The following is a 17,289-nucleotide window of genomic DNA, read 5'->3' as shown; positions in this document are numbered from 1 at the left end:
TTTTTATTATACTTGCTCAAACATCGCCTGACTGAAGCTAAAGACAACTTGCCTGATATTGTGAGAAAATTTCTTAAACGCATCAAGTTGATCGCAATACTTTGTAATAGATTTTTGGTTGCATGATCACTTTATATTTATACATTGTTAATTTGCTATTTTGTTATCGCTTTACATTACAAGTGGACTTCAATTACTATGCAGTTGTGACCATGTTATATTGTCTCTACCTGTGACTATTTCATAAATCTATGGCAACACACGGGCATCCCACTAGTCACAATATTACATAGGAGAAGATCTTCTCACCTGGTGAAAGCTACTACCTGCTCAACAAAGCGGGGCCTTCGGTTGTTGTGTTTTTTGTGGTTGCCCATCGACGTTTGTGAGGCGTACGGTATGCTACCAACGAGGATGGGCTTGGCCCAGTTTGTTTCGATTTCAAGAGCATGCTCTGCCTTATTGTATTCGTTTTACGGGCACCCCTATTTCTTGCTTTAAGAGCAACTCTAGTAGACCCTGCAAAACACGCAGACCCGCAAAAATTCCGGCGAGTATGCAGGCTCGGCCCAATTTTCCAGCCAGAACAGAGCCCGCATACTCGCCCGGTCCGCAAACCGCACGCCCCGACCACTATATCTGCGGTTCCGCGACTCGTTTGCGGGTCCAAACCCTATCCTCCGCCGCCGCCGAGCCACGCGATTCCCCTTTCCCCTCTCCACATTTCTCGCCGTCGGTGACCACCCGCCCCGCCTCCAGCTGCCTTGTGGGGCCGAATATGGAGCTCCGTACGTGGCTCCGGCAGCAGATCCGGCGGCGGAAGGGACCCGGAGCACGAGTGGCGCGTCCGGTCGGACGGCGTGAGGAAGCGCAGGGCCCGGAAGTGGACCAACCGCGGCCTGTCGTCGCCGGCGAGCTTCTAGCGGAGCGAGACCGAGGAGTACGACCGTCGGCGCGCGTCCTCCTCCTCTGCAAGGTCTTCGTACGCCAGGAGCTCCTCGTCCTCCTGCGCAGGCCTTCTCCCCGTGAAGAGGGAGTAGTAGGAGGATGAGGAGGAGTCGGAGGAGCCGGACACGTTCGCCTTTGTCCCTGTGAAGGAGGAGCCCGAGGAGCCCGCTCCGCTCGGCCGCCGGAGAGTCGTCGGGCCAGAAGACTACGTCGACGCCGTTGCGGCCGCCATCGCCGAGCGGAGCGTGCACGAGGAGGCGGAGCACCGGTGCCACGTCGAAGAGCTCGAATCCCTCCAATGGTGGGAGGCGGTTGCCGCCAACCTCGTCACCAAGGAGAAGGAGGATGAGTGGCTCCGCATCCGTGAGGAGCAGGCGGTGAAGTATGTCGGCCTGTGCAGCTCCAGCGAGGAGGATTGAGCGTCCTTCTCCTCCACGGCGTCGTCCATTTGCCATGACCTCGCCGCCGTCAAATCTGACCCCCTCTAATACTAGTTAACATAGTATGTATTATGAACTATGCTTGTAGTTTATTGATCATGTAAAATCTATGTAGTATGTGATGAACTATGTTTGTGCAATTTTTCCCGTGAAAGTGTTTTTTCAAATTATGCATGTTTAGATATAGTTTCTATTCGGCCGCGCTAGTTTTCGACCCGCAAACGCAATCTTCGTGAAACCGCAAACGTGTTCCGCGGGTCAAGTTTTTGCGGGGTCTGCTAGAGTTGCTCTAAGCGAGCACAGGGGCAGCCTCGCTTCGGGAGGATCCCAGATGGCCCGGCCTGAAGGAAATATGCCCTAGAGGCAATAATAAAGTTATTATTTATTTCCTTATATCATGATAAATGTTTATTATTCATGCTAGAATTGTATTAACCGGAAACATAATACTTGTGTGAATACATAGACAAACAGAGTGTCACTAGTATACCTCTACTTGACTAGCTCATTGATCAAAGATGGTTATGTTTCCTAGCCATAGACATGAGTTGTCATTTGATTAATGGGATCACATCATTTGGAGAATGATGTGATTGACTTGACCCATTTCGTTAGCTTAGCACTCGATCATTTAGTATGTTGCTATTGCTTTCTTCATGACTTATACATGTTCCTATGACTATGAGATTATGCAACTCCCGTTTACTGGAAGGAACACTTTGTGTGCTACCAAACGTCACAACGTAAATGGGTGATTATAAAGGTGCTCTACAGGTGTCTCCAAAGGTACTTGTTGGGTTGGCGTATTTCGAGATTAGGATTTGTCACTCCGATTGTCGGAGAGGTATCTCTGGGCCCACTCGGTAATGCACATCACTTAAGCATTGCAAGCATTGCAACTAATGAGTTAGTTGTGGGATGATGTATTACGGAACGAGTAAAGAGACTTTCCGGTAACGAGATTGAACTAGGTATTGAGATACGGACGATCGAATCTCGGGCAAGTAACATACCGATGATAAAGGGAACAACGTATGTTGTTATGCGGTCTGACCGATAAAGATCTTCGTAGAATATGTGGGAGCCAATATGAGCATCCAGGTTCCGCTATCAGTTATTGACCGAAGACATGTCTCGGTCATGTCTACATAGTTCTCAAACCCGTAGGGTCCGCATGCTTAAAGTTTTCATGACGGTTAAATTATGAGTTTCTGAGTTTTGATGAACCAAAGGTTGTTCGGAGTCCCGGATGTGATCACAGACATGACGAGGAGTCTCAAAATGGCGAGACATAAAGATTGATATATTTGAAGCCTATATTTGGATATCAGAAATGTTCCAGGTGAAATCGGGATTTTACCGGAGTACCGAGGGGTTACCGGAACCCCCCGGGGGCTTAATGGGCCATAGTGGGCCTTAGTGGAGAAGCGGAGAGGCAGCTAGGGCAGGGCCGCGCACCCCTCCCCCTCTAGTCTGAATAGGACAAGGAGAGGGGGGCGCCCCCCCCCTTTCCTTCCTCTCTCCCTCCTCTTTCCCCCCTTCTCCTAATCCAACAAGGAAGGGAGGGAGTCCTACTCCCGGTGGGAGTAGGACTCCTCCTGGCGCGCCTCCTCCTGGCCGGCCGCACCTCCCCCCTTGCTCCTTTATATATGGGGGCAGGGGGCACCCCAGAGGCACAACAATTGATTTGATCTTTTAGCCGTGTGCGGTGCCCCCTCCACCATAGTCCACCTCGATAATTCTGTAGCGGTGCTTAGGCAAAGCCCTGCGTCGGTAGAACATCATCATCGTCACCACGCCGTCGTGCTGACAAAACTCTTCCTCAACACTCGGCTGGATCGAAGATCGAGTGACGTCATCGGGCTGAACATGTGCTAAACTCGGAGGTGCCGTGCGTTCGGTACTTGATTGGTCAGATCATGAAGACGTACGACTACATCAACCGCGTTGTGCTAATGCTTCCGCTTTCGGTCTATGAGGGTACATGGACAACACTCTCCTCTCTCGTTGCTATGCATCACCATGTTCTTGCGTGTGCGTAGGAATTTTTTTGAAATTACTACGTTCCCCAACAGTGGCATCCGAGCCTGGTTTTATGCATAGATGTCATATGCACGAGTAGAACACAAGTGAGTTGTGGGCGATATAAGTCATACTGCTTACCAACATGTCATACTTTGGTTTGGCGGTATTGTTGGATGAAGCGACCCAGACCGACATTACGCGTACGCTTACGAGAGACTGGTTCTACCAACGTGCTTTACACACAAGTGGCTGGCGGGTGTCAGTTTCTCCAACTTTAGTTGAACCAAGTGTGGCTACGCCCGGTCCTTGCGAAGGTTAAAATAGCACAAACTTGACAAACTATCGTTGTGGTTTTGATGTGTAGGTAAGAACGGTTCTTGCTCAGCCCGTAGTGATAACGCACAAGTATAGGGGATCGCAACAGCTTTCGAGGGTAGAGTATTCAACCCAAATTTATTGATTCGACACAAGGGGAGCCAAAGAATATTCTCAAGTATTAGTAGCTGAGTTGTCAATTCAACCACACCTGGAAACTTAGTATCTGCAGCAAAGTGTTTAGTACCAAAGTAATATGATAGTGATGGTAACGGTAACAAAAGAGTAACGAAAGCAAAGTAATGTTTTTGGTATTTTGTAGTGATTGTAACAATAGCAACGAGAAAGTAAATAAGCGTAAACCAGTATATGGAAAGCTCGTAGGCATTGGATCAATGATCGATAATTATGTCAGATGTGGTTCATCATGTAACAGTCATAACATAGTGTGACATAGAAGTAGCTCCAATTTGTCAATGTAATGTAGGCATATATTCCGAATATAGTCATACGTGCTTATGGAAAAGAACTTGCATGACATCTTTTGTCCTACCCTCCCATGGCAGCGGGGTCCTTACGGAAACTAAGGGATATTAAGGCCTCCTTTTAATAGAGAACCGGAACAAAGCATTAACACATAGTGAATACATGAACTCCTCAAACTACGGTCATCACCGGTAAGTATCCCGATTATTGTCACTTCGGGGTTAACGGATCATAACACATAATAGGTGACTATAGACTTGCAAGATAGGATCAAGAACTCTCATATATTGATGAAAACATAATAGGTTCAAATCCGAAATCATGGCACTCGGGCCCTAGAGACAAGCATTAAGCATAGCAAAGTCATAGCAACATCAATCTCAGAAGATAGTGGATACTAGGGATCAAACCCTAACAAAACTAACTCGATTACATGATAAATCTCATCCAACCCATCACTGTCCAGCAAGCCTATGATGGAATTACTCACGCACGGCGGTGAACATCATGAAATTGGTGATGGAGGATGGTTGATGATGATGACGGCGACAAATCCCCCTCTCCGGAGCCCCGAACGGACTCCAGATCAGCCATCCCGAGAGTTTTTAGGGCTTGGCGGCGGCTCTGTATCGTAAAACGTGATGAGATCTTCTCTTCTATTTTCCCCCCGAAAGCAGTTATATAGAGTTGGAGTTGGAGTCGGGAGGTCTCCAGGAGGCCCACTAGGTAGGGGGTGTGGGCCCCCTTGTCTTCATCTTTGGCGATGATTTTTTATTATTTATTGTAAGATATTCCGTGGAGTTTCAGGTCATTCCGAGAACTTTTGTTTTCTGCACATAAAACAACATCATGGCAATTTTGCTGAAAACAGCGTCAGTCCGGGTTAGTTCCATTCAAATCATACAAGTTAGAGTCCAAAACAAGGGCAAAAGTGTTTCGAAAAGTAGATGCGACGGAGACGTATCAACTCCCCCAAGCTTAAACCCTTGCTTGTCCTCAAGCAATTCAGTTGACAAACTGAAAGAAATAAAGAAAAACTTTTACAAACTCTGTTTGCTCTTGTTGTTGTAAATATGTCAAGCTAGCATTCTAGTTTTCAGCAAAGATTATAACTAACCATATTTGCAATAATTCTCAGGTCTCATGATTACCCATATCAATAGCATAATCAACTAGCGAGCCATAATACTAAATCTCGGATGACAACACTTTCTCAAAACAATCATAATATGATATAACAAGATGGTATCTCGCTAGCCCTTTCTGAGACCGCAAAACATAAATGCAGAGCACCTTTAAAGATCAAGGACTGACTAGACATTGTAATTCATGGTAAAAGAGATCCAATCATAGTCACACCCAATATAAATTAACAATAATGAATGCAAATGACAGTGGTGCTCTCCAACTGGTGCTTTTTAATAAGAGGGTGATGACTCAACATAAAAGTAAATAGATAGGCCCTTCGCAGAGGGAAGCAGGGATTTGTAGAGGTTCCAGAGCTCGGTTTTGAAATAGATGTGAATAATATTTTGAGCGGTATACTTTTATTGTCAACATAACAACCAAAAGATGGCGATATCTTCCATCCTACACACATTATAGGCGGTTCCCAAACAGAATGGTAAAGTTTATACTCCCCCTCCACCAACAAACATCAATCCATGGCTTGCTCGAAACAACAAGTGCCTCCAACATACATCAAGTCCCAGGCGGAGTTTTGTTTTGCAATTATTTTTGATTTAGTTTGCATAAAGCATGGGACTGGGCATCCCGGTGACCAGCCATTTTCTCGTGAGTGAGGAGCGGAGTCCACTCCTCTTGAGAATAACCCGCCAAGCATGGAAGATACAGGCAGCCCTAGTTGATACATGAGCTATTCGAGCATACAAAATAGGATGATTATTTGAAGGTTTAGAGTTTGGCACATACAAATTTACTTGGAACGGCAGGTAGTTACCGCATATAGCAAGGTATAGTGGACTCATCTGGAATAACTTTGGGGTTTAAGGGATTGGATGCGCAAGCACTATTCCCGCTTAGTACAGGTGAAGACTAGCAAAAGACTGGGAAGCGACCAACTAGAGAGCGACACAGCCATGTACATGCATTAAAATTAATAAACATTGGATGCAAGCATGAGTAGGATATAATCCACCATGAACATAAATATCGTGAAGGCTATGTTGATTTGTTTCAACTACATGCGTGAACATGTGCCAAGTCAAGTCACTTAAATCATTCAAAGGAGGATACCACCCCATCATACCACATCATAACCATCTCAATAGCATGTTGGCACGCAAGGTAAACCATTATAACTCATAGCTAATCAAGCATGGCACAAGCAACTATGATCTCTAATTGTCATTGCAAACATGTTTATTCATAACAAGCTGAATCAAGAATGATGAATTCATCATATTTACAAAACAAAAAAGGTCGAGTTCGTACCATCTTTTCTCATCTCAGTCAGTCCATCATATATCATCATAATTGCCTTTCACTTGCATGACCGAATGATGTGAATAATAATAAGAGTGCACGTGCATTGGACTAAGCTGGAATCTACGAGCATTCAATAAACAGGAGAAGACAACGCAATATCGGCTCTTGGTTACATCAACAATAAAGCACATAAGAGCCACTTCAACAATTTAATTATGGTCTTCTCCTATCGACCCCCAAAGAAAGAAAAGAAATAAAACTATTTACACGGGAAAACTCCCAACAAGCAAAAGAAGAACAGGAAATATTTTTGGGTTTTCTTTTTAGTTACTACTACAAGCATGGAAAGTAAATTAATTAAAAGCTACAGCTAATTTTTTTTGGTTTTTTCTTAAGGTTTAACAAACACACAAGAAGAAAGCATAAAAGGAAATAAACTAGCATGGATGATACAATGAAAAAGTATGAGCACCGACATCTAGCAATAAGTGTGTGTGAACATAAACGTAATGTCGATGAGAAATACGTACTCCCCAAAGCTTAGGCTTTTGGCCTAAGTTGGTCTATGGCCACGGCTGGCCTGGCGGATATCCATAATAATAGTTGTTGGGGTCATACTCTGATGAGGAAGAAGAAGGCTCAGATTGCCACTGGCTGGCAATCATCTCCGGATCCCACTGATAGTTAGACTGTCATGAAGGATCAAATTGTGGTTCCGGTTCTGGTTCCTCGGCTGGTGCGGGATTCTGGTAGGCGTGAATAGACGTCAACAGAACAAGGTACGTGCCTATAGTCAAATCAAACAAAGAAGGAGCAGGGAGAGTAATATGGACAACACGGCGTCTGTCAAAGATTAGTCGGTACTGGAGAGGTGATTCGTTCCTCTCGACAAAACGGTGAGAAACCATAGAATCAAAATCTAATAAGCAGGAGGCAACTCCATGTCTCCTTCACGAACGTCTATCTCAAGAAATTTAGCTAAGCGGGTTGCATAAATTCCTCCAAAGAAATCTCCATTATATCTATTATGATGCAACCTACGAGCTACAATGGCTCCCATATGATAAGATTGGTCTCCTGACACAGCACTCCTGAGAATGCTAAGGTCAGGGACACACATGTGACATGCTTCATCCTTAGCATTTATGCACCTACCTATGAAGAGAGCAAAATAATGTATAGCAGGAAAGTGAATGCTCCCTATGGTAGCTTGCGTTATATCTCTAGATTCCCCTACAGTTATACTAGCAAGAAAGTTTCTAAATTCAGATTTAGGGGGATCCCTAACACTACCCCGTTGTGGAAGTTTGCAAGCAAAAGTGAAATCCTCTAAGTCCATGGTATAAGATTTGTCATAAAGATCAAACATGACTGGAGGAGAATTACGCGAAGATGAATACTCAAATCTCCTCACAAAAGAGCTTGTGAGATCATGATACTGGGGGCATTTGTCTGCCTCAAAGTCCTCAAGACCGGCATTACGCAAATATGCGTTAAATTCTTCTTTAATTCCCGCTCGATCCATAAAATTTTCAGAAGGCCACTCACAAGGACGCACTGGAGCGTCTCTTGGTGGCTCTTTATCAGCATCACGCATTGCAAGCCTGGGTCCTTGCTTCCTTGAGGAACCACATTGGAACATTTTCCTAAGCATATTTCTTCCTCTGAAAAATTCTGAAAATTTTTAGCAACTTCAAAATAAAAGTAAACCAAACTCAATAATATTAATAACAACTACTCCTACAAGTGCCTAGGGCCTATATCATGCATCAAAACTACTTTTGACCATATAAATTTGACATGCAAGCTCAAGAACAGGGTCACCTAAGCAGCAAAAATTTGCAATGAATAAAGCACTAGAACAAAAACTAATTGGACCAATGGAGGAGTCACATACCAAGAAACAATCTCCCCAAGCAGTTTTGTGAGAGGTGCTTTGAGCAAGGAGATCGAAAATGGCAGCAAAGTGATCTTGGACTCAGGTTTGAGTTGGTTTTTCGTGTGTGTGGGAGGAAGAAGAAAAGGATGGGTGCAGGAATAAGTGGAGGAGGGCCACCGTGGGCCCATGAGGCAGGGGGCGCGCCCTAGGGGGGTGGGCGCGCCCTGCACCCTCATGGCAAGGTGGTTGGCCCCCTGGTGTATACTTTGTTCCATAAATCCTCAAATATTCTAGAAAAAATCATATTTAATTTTCAAGGCATTTGGAGAACTTTTATTTTCGAGGTATTTTTATATTACACGGGTAATCAGATAACAAACAGAAAAATATTTATTTTAATTTTATTTAATGTAAATAATAGAAAGTAAAAGTGGGGTACAGAAGGTTGTGCTTCTAGTTTCATCCATCTCATGGTCATCAAAAGGAATCCACTAACAAGGTTGATCAAGTCTTGTTAACAAACTCATTCCGATTAACATGAAACCGGAGAAATTTCGAATAACACTATGTTACCTTAACGGGGATATGAACATCCCCAATAATAAGAGTATCACATTTCTTCTTGACAATAGGAAGAGGAAATTCAAAACCTCCAAATATAATCGATGGAATTTTTTCGATAGAATTGATACTATGAACTTGAGGTTGTTTCCTCAGAAAGTGTACCGTATGCTCATTACCATTAACATGAAAAGTGACATTGCCTTTGTTGCAATCAATAATAGCCCCTGCAGTATTAAGAAAAGGTCTTCCAAGAATAATAGACATACTATCGTCCTCGGGAATATCAAGAATAACAAAGTCCATTAAAATAGTAACATTTGCAACCACAATAGGCACATCCTCACAAATACCGACAGGTATAGCAGTTGATTTATTAGCCATTTGCAAAGATATTTCAGTAGGTGTCAACTTATTCAAGTCAAGTCTACGATATAAAGAGAGAGGCATAACACTAACACCGGCTCCAAGATCACATAAAGCAGTTTTAACATAGTTTCTTTTAACGGAGCATGGTATAGTAGGTACTCTTGGATCTCCAAGTTTCTTTGGTATTCCACCCTTAAAAGTATAATTAGCAAGCATGGTGGAAATTTCAGCTTCTGGTATCTTTCTTTTATTTGTAATAATATCTTTCATATACTTAGCATAAGGATTTGTTTTGAGCATATCAGTTAGTTGCATACGCAAAAAGATAGGTCTAATCATTTCAGCAAAGTGCTCAAAATCCTCATCATCCTTTTTCTTGGATGGTTTGGGAGGAAAAGGCATGGGTTTCTGAACCCAAGGCTCTCTTTCTTTACCATGTTTCCTAGCAACAAAGTCTTTCTTATCATAACGCTGATTCTTTGATTGTGAGTTATCAAGATCAACAACAGGTTCAATTTCTACATCATTATCATTACTAGGTTGAGCATCATTATGAACATCATCATTAACATTTTCGTTAAGTTCATGGTCATTGCCAGATTGTGTTTCAGCATCAGACATAGAGATATCATTTGGATTATCATGTGGTTCAGTAATAGGTTCACTAGAAGTTTGCACAGTTCTGTTATTTTTCTTTTTCTTCCTTTTACAAGAACTAGGTGCATCAATATTATTTCTCTGAGAATCTTGCTCAATTCTCTTAGGGTGGCCTTCAGGATACAAAGGTTCCTGAGTCATTCTACCAGTTGTAGTAGCCACTTTAACAACATAATTATTTTCCTTACTATTCATCTCATTGAGCAATTCCTTTTGAGCTTTAAGTACTTGTTATACTTGAGTGGTAACCTTGGAAGCATGTTTATTAATAAGTTTAAGTTCACCTTTGACATTAGCCATATAATCACCCAAGTGTCCAAGCATATTTGAATTGTATTTTAATTGTCTACCAAAATAAGCATTAAAATCTTCTTGCTTAGCCATAAATTTACAAACTCATCTAAGCATGGGCTAGAAAACTTAGTAAATGGGATTTCAGCTTTATCATATCTACAGAGAGAATTTACCTTTACTACCTGTGTCGGGTTATCGAGGTCTGGAGGTTCTTCAATAAATAAAGGATTAAGATCATATGTTTCTTCAATAGGCGGTAAATTAAGACCATGTATTTCTTCAATAGGAGGTAAATTCTTAACATCTTCAGCTTTAATACCTTTTTCTTTCATAGATTTATTTGCCTCTTGCATATCTTCGGGACTGAGAAATAGAATACCTCTCTTCTTCGGAGTTGGTTTAGGAATAGGGTCATTAATTGGAGCAGGAGCTGGCTCAAGAGGTGCCCAATTATTTTCATTTGTCAACATATTATTCAATAAGATTTCAGCTTCATCCGGTGTTCTTTCCCTGAAAAGAGAACCAACACAACTATCCAGGTAATCTCTGGAAGCATCAGTTAGTCCATTATAAAAGATATCAAGTATTTCACTTTTCTTAAGAGGATGATCAGGCAAAGCATTAAGTAACTTGAGAAGCCTCCCCCAAGCTTGTGGGAGACTCTCTTCTTTAATTTGCACAAAGTTGTATATTTCCTTTAAACCAGCTTGTTTCTTATGAGCAGGAAAATATTTAGTAGAGAAGTAGTAAATCATATCCTGGGGACTACGCACACAACCAGGATCAAGAGAATTAAACCATATCTTAGCATCACCCTTTAATGAGAACGGAAATATTTTAAGGATATAAAAGTAGCGAGATCTCTCATCATTAGTGAACAGGGTGGCTATATCATTTAATTTAGTAAGATGTGCCACAACAGTTTCAGATTCGTAGCCATGAAAAGGATCAGATTCAACCAAAGTAATTATATCAGGATCAACAAAGAATTCATAATCCTTATCAGTAACAAAGATAGGTGAAGTAGCAAAAGCAGGGTCAGGTTTCATCCTAGCATTTAGAGATTGCTTATTCCATTTAGCTAATAACCTTTTAAGTTCATATCTATCTTTGCAAGCTAAAATAGCTAAAGAAGCTTCTTGATCAAATAAATAACCCTCAGGAATAACAAGTGATTCTTCATCATCACTTTCATCATCATAATAAGATTCAATATTTTCAATCTCTCTGGCCCTAGCAAGTCGTTCCTCGAGAAAATCACCAAGTGGCACAGTAGTATCAAGCATAGAAGTAGTTTCATCATAAGTATCATGTATAGTAGAAGTAGCATCATCAATAACATGCGACATATCAGAACGGATAGCAGAAGCAGGTTTAGGTGTCACAAGCTTACTCATAACAGAAGGTGAATCAAGTGCAGAGCTAGATGGCAGTTCCTTACCTCCCCTCGTAGTTGAGGGATAAATTGTTGTCTTAGCGTCTTTCAAGTTCTTCATAGTGTCCAGCAGATATAAATCCCAAGTGACTCAAAGAATAGAGCTATGCTCCTTGGCAAAGGCGCTAGAAATTAGTCTTGATAACCCACAAGTATAGGGGATCGCAACAGCTTTCGAGGGTAGAGTATTCAACCCAAATTTATTGACTCGACACAAGGGGAGCCAAAGAATATTCTCAAGTATTAGCAGTTGAGTTGTCAATTCAACCACACCTGGAAACTTAGTATCTGCAGCAAAGTGTTTAGTAGCAAAGTAATATGATAGTGATGGTAACGGTAACAAAAGAGTAACGAAAGCAAAGCAATGTTTTTGGTATTTTGTAGTGATTGTAACAATAGCAACGAGAAAGTAAATAAGCGTAAACCAGTATATGGAATGTTCGTAGGCATCGGATCAATGATGGATAATTATGCCGGAGGTGGTTCATCATCTAACAATCATAACATAGGGTGACACAGAACTAGCTCCAATTCGTCAATGTAATGTAGGCATATATTCCGAATATAGTCATACGTGCTTATGGAAAAGAACTTGCATGACATCTTTTGTCCTACCCTCCCGTGGCAGTGGGGTCCTTATGGAAACTAAGGGATATTAAGGCCTCCTTTTAATAGAGAACCGGAACAAAGAATTAACACATAGTGAATACATGAACTCCTCAAACTACGGTCATCACCGGTAAGTATCCCGATTATTGTCACTTCGGGGTTAACGAATCATAACACATAATAGGTGAATATAGACTTGCAAGATAGGATCAAGAACTCTCATATATTGATGAAAACATAATAGGTTCAGATCTGAAATCATGGCACTCGGGCCCTAGTGACAAGCATTAAGCATAGCAAAGTCATAGCAACATCAATCTCAGAACATAGTGGATACTAGGGATCAAACCCTAACAAAAATGTTTTGATTACATGATAAATCTCATCCAACCCATCACCGTCCAGCAAGCCTACGATGGAATTACTCAGGCACGGCGGTGAGCATCATGAAATTGGTGATGGAGGATGGTTGATGATGACGATGGCGACGAATCCCCCTCTTCGGAGCCCCGAACGGACTCTAGACCAGCCCTCCCGAGAGGTTTTAGGGCTTGGCGGCAGCTCCGTATCGTAAAACGTGATGAAATCTTCTCTCCTATTTTTTTCTCCCTGAAAGCAGTTATATAGAGTTGGAGTTAGAGTCGGGAGGTCTCCAGGGGGCCCACGAGGTAGGGGGTGTGGGCCCCCTGGTCTTCATCTTTGGCGAGGATTTTTTATTATTTATTGTAAGATATTCCGTGGAGTTTCAGGTCATTCCGAGAACTTTTGTTTTCTGCACATAAAACAACATCATGGCAATTCTGCTGAAAACAGCGTCAGTCCGGGTTAGTTCCATTCAAATCATACAAGTTAGAGTCCAAAACAAGGGCAAAAGTGTTTGGAAAAGTAGATACGACGGAGACGTATTACGTAGCAGCCATGTAAAACTTGCAACAACAAAGTAGAGGACGTCTAACTTGTTTTTGCAGGGCACGTTGTGATGTGATATGGTCAAAGCATGATGCTAAATTTTATTGTATGAGATGATCATGCTTTGTAACCAAGTTATCGGCAACTGGCAGGAGCCATATGGTTGTCGCTTTATTGTATGCAATGCAATCGCCCTGTAATGCTTTACTTTATCACTAAGCGGTAGCGATAGTCGTAGAAGTATAAGATTGGCAAGACGACAACGATGCTACGATGGAGATCAAGGTGTCACGCCGGTGACGATGGTGATCATGACGGTGCTTCGGAGATGGAGATCACAAGCACAAGATGATGATGGCCATATCATATCACTTATATTAATTGCATGTGATGTTTATCTTTTATGCATCTTATCTTGCTTTGATTGACGGTGGCATTATAAGATGATCTCTCACTAAATTTCAAGATAAAAGTGTTCTCCCTGAGTATGCACCGTTGCCAAAGTTCGTCGTGCCTAGACACCACGTGATGATCGGGTGTGATAAGCTCTACGTCCATCTACAACGGGTGTAAGCCAGTTTTGCACACGCAGAATACTCAAGTTAAACTTGACGAGCCTAGCATATGCAGATATGGCCTCGGAACACTGAGACCGAAAGGTCAAGCGTGAATCATATAGTAGATATGATCAACATAGTAATGTTCACCATTAAAAGCTACTCCATTTCACGTGATGATCGGTTATGGTTTAGTTGATATGGATCACGTGATCACTTAAAGGATTAGAGAGATGTCTATCTAAGTGGGAGTTCTGAAGTAATATGATTAATTGAACTTAAATTTATCATGAACTTAGTACATGATAGTATCTTGCTTGTCTATGTTGATTGTAGATAGATGGCCCGTGCTATTGTTCTGTTGAATTTTAATGCGTTCCTTGAGAAACCAAAGTTGAAAGATGATGGTAGCAATTACACGGACTGGGTCCGTAACTTGAGGATTATCCTCATTGCTGCACAGAAGAATTACGTCCTGGAAGCACCGCTAGGTGCCAAACCTGCTGCAGGAGCAACACCAGATGTTATGAACGTCTGGCAGAGCAAAACTGATGACTACTCGATAGTTCAGTGTGCCATGCTTTACGGCTTAGAACCGGGACTTCAACGATGTTTTGAACGTCATGGAGCATATTAGATGTTCCAGGAGTTGAAGTTAATATTTCAAGCAAATGCCCGGATTGAGAGATATGAAGTCTCCAATAAGTTCTACAGCTGTAAGATGGAGGATAATAGTTCTGTCAGTGAGCATATACTCAAAATGTCTGGGTATAACAATCACTTGATTCAACTGGGAGTTAATCTTCCGGATGATAGCGTCATTGACAGAATTCTTCAATCACTGCCACCAAGCTACAAGAGCTTCGTGATGAACTATAACATGCAAGGGATGGATAAGACGATTCCTGAGCTCTTCACAATGCTAAAGTGTCAGGACCCCGACTCGATGTCACATCGATCTAGCTGGTAACACCTCATATCACTTTGCGGCCTCACGCACGGTATCCCCACGGGTGTCGTCTTACCTTTTCCCGGGACCGTTTGCGCCTTTTGGCTCACATATATGATAGTGTCGCTAGCATCCATATGATAAAGAGCCCGGGCTGACATGACTAGTCGTAAACCCAAAGTGGCACAGACTTACAAGGACAGGCATCCATGACCCAGCTTCGAACGTGTCGGTCATCAGCAAGTGGGTCCGGGCTGTAGCACTGGGCTAACAGGACTCCGGTAAACCGGGCTGTAGCGGGCTAACAGGACTCCGGTACTCAGAGCGTGACATTTCCCCGAAGGGACAGACACAGGAACAAAGAAGGACACATGCCGGCCAGCCTAAGTGTTCCAGAGCAGTAGCAAGCTACCATGGCTCAGCGGTAACACTAGGAGACATTTCCCGGTAAGAGAGGCTACTAAAGATAAACAACTAGATAGTCAGATCCCACACATACCAAGCATTTCAATCATACACACAATATGCTCGATATGTGCAAATACAATGAAGCATCACAACATGACTCTATGACACAAGTACTTTATTTAAGGCTCAGTGAGCCATACATAACATACACAAAGGTACGGGTCTCACGACCCCACATACAAGTCATACAGTCATACAAACCAGCAGCGGAAGTAACTTGTCTGAGTACAGACAACTAGTAAAATAAAAGAGGCTTGGAAAGCCTAGCTATACTACGTGGTCCTTCACAAGCTCAGGGTCACCACCTGGGTCTTTAGCCTATTCGTTGATGTCAACGTCTACATAGAACCCATCAGAAGGGGTTGCAGCGTCTTCTGTAAAAATGTAGATTATAGCAACATGAGTACAAAGGTACTCAGCAAGACTTACATCAGATCCTACATACATGCATAGTATCAAGAAGGGTTGGTGGAGTTATTGCAGCAAGCTAGCTTTGACTCTTGGCTAGGCTATCCTACGATACTCCAACTTGAAATGGTTTTGCGCACACGAGTCCACTACTCACCACTTCAATACACTACCGAGGATCCATCTCCGTCTTCCTACGGAAGAGCCATCCTCGGCACTCACACTTGTCTTGAGGCTTTTAGTAGTTTCCATTTACTTGTCTATGAACTGTATAGGTAACCAAGTAGTCCTTTACCGCGGACGCGGCTATTCGAATAGATCATGTTAACCCTGCAGGGGGTACTTCTTCATACACGCTCTCACCACTTACCGTCGTTTACACGCCATGTACTCGGCAACCTTCAAGCGGAAGCCCAACGTGGGTGTCGGCCACGACCTACCTAATCACCTAAGCCTCCAGTCCAGGTTTATCGCCTATCCAGGTTCCATCCGCAGGGAGTCCGGCCGAGGTTCCCCATACGGCCCCGAACGATGTGAACAGGGTTCCCGAGATACCTAACGGGTATTCGGTACACCCGGCCACGTACCTACCGCATCACAGCCCACCCCTACGGTCAGCGCTGTCCACGGCCTCCAGTAGGCTACAAACACCAGAAACTACTTGCAACTCCTGGACGGAGAACTAGGGTGAATAAGAAGCCGAGAGGGTCCATTGGTTTCGGGCCCAATGCATGGTAGTAGCTGATTCTTAAATCACACATACAGATCTCAGTGCTTAAGGTCGGCTTCAATGAAACAACCCACCATGTACTCCTACATGGCCTTTCATCGATACCTTTACCAAATCGTGTTCACCACACCACTCCCATTACCGACATAATCATTTCACTCCAGCCCATCACCCAGATGAACCAGACCTGACACGACTCTAAGCATAGCAGGCATAGCAAGGTAGGAACAACACATACATATGGCTCAAGCAACTCCTACACATGCTAGTGGGTTTCATCTAGTTACTGTGGCAATGACAGGTCATGCAGAGGAAATGGGTTCAACTACCGTAGCACACAGCAGTTTGAATCGCGTTGTCTTAATGCAGTAAAAGAGAGCAGGAGCGAGAACATGGGATTGTATCGATATGATCAAATGGTTGGTTGCTTGCCTGATGGTTCGATGCACTGATACGGTTCTTCGTTAGGGTAATCACGGTACTCCTCGGGGACAGAACCTGCCGCAGAGAGCACCGATACACAGACATCACCAAACAATGTGCAAAAATATGATGCATGCATGCAACATGGCAATATGAGTGTATTGGGCTAATGCAACTAAAACCAGAAGGGTTTGAACAAATTTGAATCAAGGATTCAAATTTCAAATTCAAATATGGCCTTTTAAAGTGCTTTTCCTTGTTCTGCTTAAAACATCAATTTAACTTGTTTCATCATGCATGAAAATAGTACAGATGGATAGATTGGATTTTTCTGATCATTTTTCATATATAATTTGTCCAATTTGGAGTTACAGAATAA

This window comes from Triticum dicoccoides, chromosome 2A (assembly GCF_002162155.2).
Source record: "Triticum dicoccoides isolate Atlit2015 ecotype Zavitan chromosome 2A, WEW_v2.0, whole genome shotgun sequence".
NCBI classification, from domain to species: Eukaryota; Viridiplantae; Streptophyta; class Magnoliopsida; order Poales; family Poaceae; genus Triticum; species Triticum dicoccoides.
Note: the sequence above shows the minus strand (reverse complement) of the source record.